The 7,285-nt window shown below is 41.7% G+C and overlaps 1 pseudogene; it reads right to left on the reverse strand.

Annotated features, from left to right (window-relative positions):
- Positions 1 to 5,694: 5,694 nt before the first annotated feature.
- Positions 5,695 to 6,233, reverse strand: LOC140502513 (PRELI domain-containing protein 1, mitochondrial pseudogene; annotated as a pseudogene).
- Between the last annotated feature and the right edge of the window lie 1,052 nt (positions 6,234 to 7,285).

The raw sequence follows: 7,285 nt of genomic DNA on the forward strand, positions 1-7,285 counted from the left end.
ATGGGAAAAAAGGTGAAGATGGGGAGAAATAAATGGGAAAATACAATTCAAAAAAAAGAGAGAGAGAGAAAGAGAAAAAGATATGTAGATTACACAGAAGCTTCAGGTTATAGAACACTTTATATAATATATTATGGAACATGTTATTGATGTGTAAATTTTCCCTGAGTCAGATGTTTTTATACAGTTTAGACAAATCCTGGTCTTAGTTCATTGGAGCTAAGATCAGAATTTAAACAAAGAAGAAAAAATAAATATCAGAAAAAGGAATGGAGTATAATCAAAATGACTGAACCATGAATTACTCAAACAACTCATTAAAAATTTAAAAAAGGACAATGGACAACAGAACCCATATTAACAGTTACTATAATAATTTCATCCAGAAATTTAACCAAAACAAATGAATTGCCACAAGAAAACCAAAAGAGTTCAAGATACCCCTTAATCAGCAAATATCTCACTTACTTGGGGAAAGAGAGAAAGAGAGAGGGGGAGGGAGAGAGAGAAATGGCCCACAAAGGCAACAGCACAGTAGAATACAAGCTCATTTGTAAAATGTTATGCAAAAGAATGTTATTAAGTGTTTACTATATACCAGGCACTGTACTAATCGCTAGACTTGCAAAAAAAAGGAAGGGGGTGATGGTGCAAGAAACAAGCCCTGCCCTCAATGAGTTTCCATTCTATTAAAGGATTCAACATGTATCTAAGTAATAAAAACAAATACATAAAAATCTCAAGCAGGAAGAAATTTCAAGTGGGAAAGAGCTCTAACAAATGGTGATAATGAGCAGTTGGAGGATCAGAAAAGGACTTCCAAGAGAAGTTTGGCACCTGAGTTGTGCTTGGAAGATGGTCAATTATTTTAAGAGAGAGGACAGAGTACATTCCATATATGCTTAACTAGCTGTGTAAAGGTGCAAAAGTGGGAGATGAAATGTTGTATGTTAGTAATAGCTACCAGACCAATTGGACTGGAAAGGAATATATGAAGGGGAGTAATGTGAATAAAAGCTTGGAATAAGGGATATAAAGATTTGATTAGATGATTGGATCAGAATCGAAGAACTAAAAATTATTCTCTTCCTAAAATGTCTTCATACTACTCTAGCATAAAGCAAATACTGAAGTCATAGTGAGATAGGATTCCCCTACTCCCATTTTCTTCCATGCTGTCTGTCAGCGTGTTCTACGGCGTCTACCTCTTCTGATTTTCTACTCCTTTGAAATCCCGAAACACTTAGACAGCTTTCTAAAGTTTACCATGTAATTATTTCTGTTATTGTTTTATCTCCATTTCTAGATTGTAAGCTTCTTAAAAACAACATTCAACATCTTTGAATTCTCACAATACTTAACACAGGGATGGGCCCATAGCAGGCCTTGGATACACATTTATTGAATAAATAAATGAACAACAATTCACATTTTTGCAGCACTTTAAAGTTTGCCAACTTCTTTCCTCCTAAGAACCTATTGAAGAAAGTATCTGCAGGTACACTTATCCTTCTTTTGCAGATAAGGAAACTGAAGTTCGTAGAGGTGTCCAAGTTCACGTTACTAGCCAGTTATGTGACTTGAATATAGGTTTCTTTGAGTCTGTGTCCAGAATTCTTTTTGTTTCCTTTCATTGAAAGAATGAATGAATGACTGTAGCAACGGTATTTTTCTGAGGCCAGGGCTCCAGTGTTCTCTATAAGAAAGATCAGATTTCTGAGCAGAGAATATGGGTATTTCCCATGGGTGGGACTTACTGTGAAGTAGCTATGTCTTCTGCAACATCTTCTCTGAGACAGAAAATTTTTCCACATGATTCACTGCATATTTACCTTTATATCCCCAATCAAAAGCAGGAAAACAAGTCCTTGCCACTCTGAGACTGAGGCTACAAGCTTGTTCCCAGGGCACCCTGAAATGTCCTTATCAGAATGGACTCTGGGAAAGTTCTGTTCCTGTTCTCTTCACAAATTCAGAGATAACTCAGACCAAGGGAACATTGTCAAGTGCTATTCAGAATTAAAATAATTTTCTCTTGGTTTCTGCCTTTGTCACAAGAAAGTCTTTACCTAAAATTAAAATAATACTTATTTTTAGCTAACTGGGATGTGTAGGTTGTGTCCTGAATTTCAGGGATGCTACTTGGAGTCTATAATCCACAGAGCTATAGAGGAATAGCAGCTATTTGTTGATAGCAAATCAAATAACAAGTACTCATTGAGTAACTAAAAGAAGAGAACAGAACAGTTTTGGAATTTAAATCAGTAAGGACTGAGTCTGACTTGTAAAAACAACATAACCCTGAAAAAGTCATCACCTCTCCTTGTCTCATGCAGTTCCCTAACACTTAATTCCCCATGCCAATAAAATCACAAATCCTCCTCATTTTAATTTATTCTTAGGCATAAAAAACTAGACATTCTGTGAAAAAAAAAATTTAAAAAGGACAAAGAAAGAAAAAAGAAACCTAATGATTTCTGGCAGAAGTATTGATTATTAAAATAAAGACATTGACATAAAAATGAAAAGTGACCAGAAGTCATGAAATCTGGGTACTAGTCCAGGTGCTGTCACTGTTTTGTAACTTTGAGAAAACCATTTAAATTCTCTGGATCTCAGCTTTGTAGGGATTATAATTACCCAATTTGCATGAAAAACCCCTGAATTCTGAGTCACTGGCACTTTATTAAAGGGTCCATGGTCCCCTCTAATGAATCTAGATCTCAGATTTTCCTCATGAACTGAGATGCCCCTGGTCCCCAGAACCTTTTTTTATAGGGTTTGATACCCAAATATGCAAAAGAGGCATGGTAAAATGCAGAACCTCATTGGTTGATCGACCTTGCTCTTGAAGGCCCCAAATGATGTTTGGGAGTGCTGGTGAGGGGTGGTCACAGGTTGGGTAAAGCACAGAGCATCTCCACTTCTGACCGTAAGATAGTCATCTACTCATGTTGGACAAGAGAGAATGGTCCAGAGGCACAAAATTAAGTTGGGAGACTTTCCAAAGAATCAAGGCATACTGGATTTGGACATGGAATTTGAGTAAAACAGGATGGAGATAATCTTTGTCAGCATTCTTGTGGCTGTGCAAGAAAGCTTCATAAGTGGTAAACAAGTAGTGAACACATTAAAGTCTGAGGCCCATTATAAAGGCCTACTATAAGAATCTATCTTATCTAATTATTCCTATATGACTTACGTAAAATGTCAAACTGATTAATACTGATTGGAATAGGGTAGAGATCCAAATGAATAATTTCTCACAGCTTCCTGACTTATATAACTGTGAGTACTTAGACCTCTACTGCCTCTAGGTCAGGGATGTTACATTAACTGCCCCCAGGGTTTTCCAGTTTTCTCACAGAGGGTTAGGGGAATCTAGCCTCCTTGTCATTAAGCTCAAGCCTGCACTGATTGTGTTCTCTCAATTTTAGGAGTCCGCTACACCCCAGTTCCATCTAACCACTTAACAGTCATATTAGTTTTTACAAAGAAATATTTACTTCCAAGGTAAAGCAACAACAACAACAGCAACAACACACACACACACACACACACACACACACACACACACACACACACACACACACACACCCCTTCTGGGGATTAATTTCCCCTTTAGGCCATTTTAGTCTCTGCGGCAGAGGAAGGGCTTTCAGTTCACAGTTTAATTCACTTCCTATATAAAGTGTTCCATTTGAGTAAATGGCTAATCCAGTCTGAGGGTAACCACCAGACTTCAAACCCACAGGTGAGTTAGGGGGGTTGTTTTAACAGCAAGCACCCCGACAAGTATCCAAGATGACCTGCTGGCATGGGTTCTTAGATCTACTTTTCTAAGGAAAGCAATTTAAAGGGGGGGTTAACAATCTACTGTAATTATATTTGCCAACAGAGAAAATACAAGCAGAGAAGTAAAGATCAACAGACAGGGCTTCCGACTGTCTGACCATAAGCCATACATACATCACAGATCAACAGACAGAGCCAACTGTCTGACCATCACATACATACACAGTTACCAGAGGGAAAGCACTGATATCTGGGTTTTCAAAGGGGGAGGCGGGGCGCATGACTACTACCCAGAGTCTCATCTGGCATAGGAACCTTCCTCCAAAGAGTAAGCCCCAAAGCAAAACCTCACCTCAGACTACATATACACTTTTCAGAGCCAGAAGGCATCACAGCTCTCATGCTTCAGTGTCTAGTTACCAAAACGTGTGAAACCCTTCAAGCAAGCAAACCTCCCCATAAGCAAACTTTCCCTTTAAACAAGTTCCTCTCCTAATGGGCTCCATGTGAGGCTAATAAATGGTCAGGGAAAATCTTTAGCTCCCATTACCATAAATCCCATTAGCATTACAGTTGTCTACTCCCAAGCCTGTGAAGTCTTCCCTCAGCCAAATGGGCAGATGAACAGCTTGTTCCAGTGGCCATGAAAACTGCTGAAGCAGGTACTGTAGGGTACTTAGAGCTTGACCAGACATCAAAAGCAACAAGGTCATTCATTGCCTCCCTGGAAAACTTCAGTCATCCTGACTTTTGTCTTGCCACTGGACATGGATGACTCTGGAAGAGAGACTGATGACTGTGCAACTCTGCCTCCTTAAATCCAATTGACAGGCAAGTCAGGACATCCCCCCATGTCACTGGTCCTCTTCAAAACAAAGGATGAACAATAACAACGAAAAGTATGTTCCCACCAAGTTCTAAGTCCAACAGTGTCCTGGCTTCTTAAGGCCACCTTGCTGGGCTGGAAACAATAGTCATCCTAGAATCCTGCTTCCAAAATCACCACGGCTTGATCTCCTAGGTCAGGGGACACTACCACCTGCAACTGGAACTGACAGGAACAGATGAAACAGACCTAAACCAAACCTGTTCCTTGTGGCCACAGGGCCTAAAAGGGAGGGGGGAAAGTTAACCCTGCCTCTTCCTCTAACTCAGCTTAATTTATGGTACCCGGGCCGTGGGTCAATGGGACCTTTACTACCAGACACTGACAGGGAAGAGAAGGAGAAAGAGAGACAGAGACAGAGACGAAGAGAGAGAGAGAGAGAGAGAGAGAGACCAGAGACAAAGACAGAGTGAGACACAGAGAGACACAGAGACAGAGACAGAGAGACAGACAGAGATAGACAGAGACAGAGAGACAGATACAGAGAGATACAGAGAGACAGATACAGAGAGACAGAATGAGAGTGTGTGTGTGTTAAGCCAGTGAAAAGAGGCTACTCCCACTTACATGGAATAGGAGAATGTCTTCTTCCCAAAGTAGGTCCCTGCCATCTCCAAAACATGCACAAAGCCCCATTATATTCATAAAATAAAAAGTTGGAATCAGATCTCTAAGATCCCTTCAAAATTCTGTTATTATTATTTTCAGGATTGAAAATCAATTTTTAACGATAAATTACAACTCAGACACAGGGTGGATAATGGGACAAGAGCTGGATCGTCTGTGAACTTGCATTGTGCTGTTGTTGGTTGTGTTGCTGTGTGCTCAGGGGCTGGGCTCTGGGCCCAATAGCAGGTCTTGCCAAGAAGCTCTCAGCCCTGGGGACTGGTGATGTGGGAGGTCAGCAGGGCCTTTTTGTTGCAGGAGAAGCAGTAGAGGGACTCCTTTAAACAGTGTTGCTGCTGCTGCTGCTTCTTCTTGGTGGTGGCTTTACTTGGTGGTCATTGGCCTTCTTAGTAGCAGTTTCTTTCAACTTCAGTTGCTTCCTTAATTGTTTCAACAAAGCGTCTTAGAAGGAGCTTCATCTTGCAGCTTGGCCAAGATGTTCTTAAGTACATGATGGTCTTGGTCACATTAGTTTTGTATCTAGCTAGGCCAAACTCCTATACAGCTCTGGAAACCCCAAACAAACTGGAAAAGACCCAGGCCTCCAGCTGGATTTCAGTCTGGTCACTGTTTTCAGGCTTCACACAGTAAACATATTTTTCCTCCACCACCATCAGCTGGGCATGGTTGATGTTCCAAGTGAATGTGGTCATGCTCTAGTTCTGGGGGACCACTGTAGGGTCCTAGAGGATGTACACCAAGTGGGTTACATTAGCAGGAAAGAAGCACTCTGGCCTGTGGGGCATCCTGTTGAACTTTATGGACAATACCTCCTGGTGCACAAAGTCTTCCCTCTGTAGTGGTTGGGGTAACACTTCCAGAAGGCAGCAAATACTTGGTCCCAGGAGCTCCAGAACATGCTCTAACCCAAGAAATACTTCACCATTGTCCAGCCAGGGGTCAGGGTCAGGTCAGGGCAGTGGCAGGAGGCACACAGCATGAAAGGAGTGGGGGCAAGGGAGAGAAGGGGCCCTGGGCTCCCATTCTCTGTCATTGTCCCAAAGCAGTAGTCACTGCTGCCACCATGATGGGGGTGTCCAGATGCTTGTCATTTCTGGCCCCAACAGAATCCTCCCAAAACTCTATTATTTTAATGACTCCACATCAAAATATTGGGTGCCATCAGGAAAGATATTAGAAAACAAATAAAAAGTAAAATATTTGTGCAAAGCTCTTGCTTAACCTTTTATCATAAGGGACTGTGTATAGTGCCAAGGTGTACCAAGGGCAGAGCAGAATCCCTGGTGGCAAAAATTCTCCTTTGAGCTGTAATGCTGCTGAGAGTTGTGATATGACTGAGAACTATAACACAGCTTCTATCATTCATCCAAAAGAGCCTTTTCCTACTTTCCCCAACTGTTCACTTTCTGACTCCCTCCCCTTTGATGGAAGTTTCCCTGAGAGCTGGATCTCAAAAAGTTCAGCCTTTTCCCACGCTGCACAATTCAATCAGCCTCAGTTTTTGCCCTGCAAGTGACTTCTAGTGGCCTAGTCAGATGCTAGGTGCTTTTCCTAAGGATTAGCATACCACAGCCACACATATTGTATTCTGCCCCTTTCCCTCTGTTTCTCAGTTCTCTGGTTGAGCACCACAGAGTCCTATCACTATGCTATTACAGCCTGAGCCAGTTTCTGCCATTTGGAGTTTGGGTCTCCATAGCATCGGGAATAGGTGGGAGATTCGGATACAGATTTAAGTTTTATTCCTGGCACAGTCACACATCCTGCCCTTTCCCCCTTTGTTCCTCTGTTCTCTGGCCAGTCTCTGTTAAGACTCAGAGTATTACTGCTTCTTGGTGGTGTTGCAGCCTGAGCAAATTTTTTCATTTGGATCTCCACAACACGTGATGGGGGGGCGGGGAACAAAGAGAACCTGTGGTATGGAGCGCAGTTTTGTTGTAAGCCAGTGTATCAGCTTATGCAGCACTGTAGCTGGGA

This window comes from Notamacropus eugenii, chromosome 4, assembly GCF_028372415.1.
Source record: "Notamacropus eugenii isolate mMacEug1 chromosome 4, mMacEug1.pri_v2, whole genome shotgun sequence".
Classification (NCBI taxonomy): Eukaryota; Metazoa; Chordata; class Mammalia; order Diprotodontia; family Macropodidae; genus Notamacropus; species Notamacropus eugenii.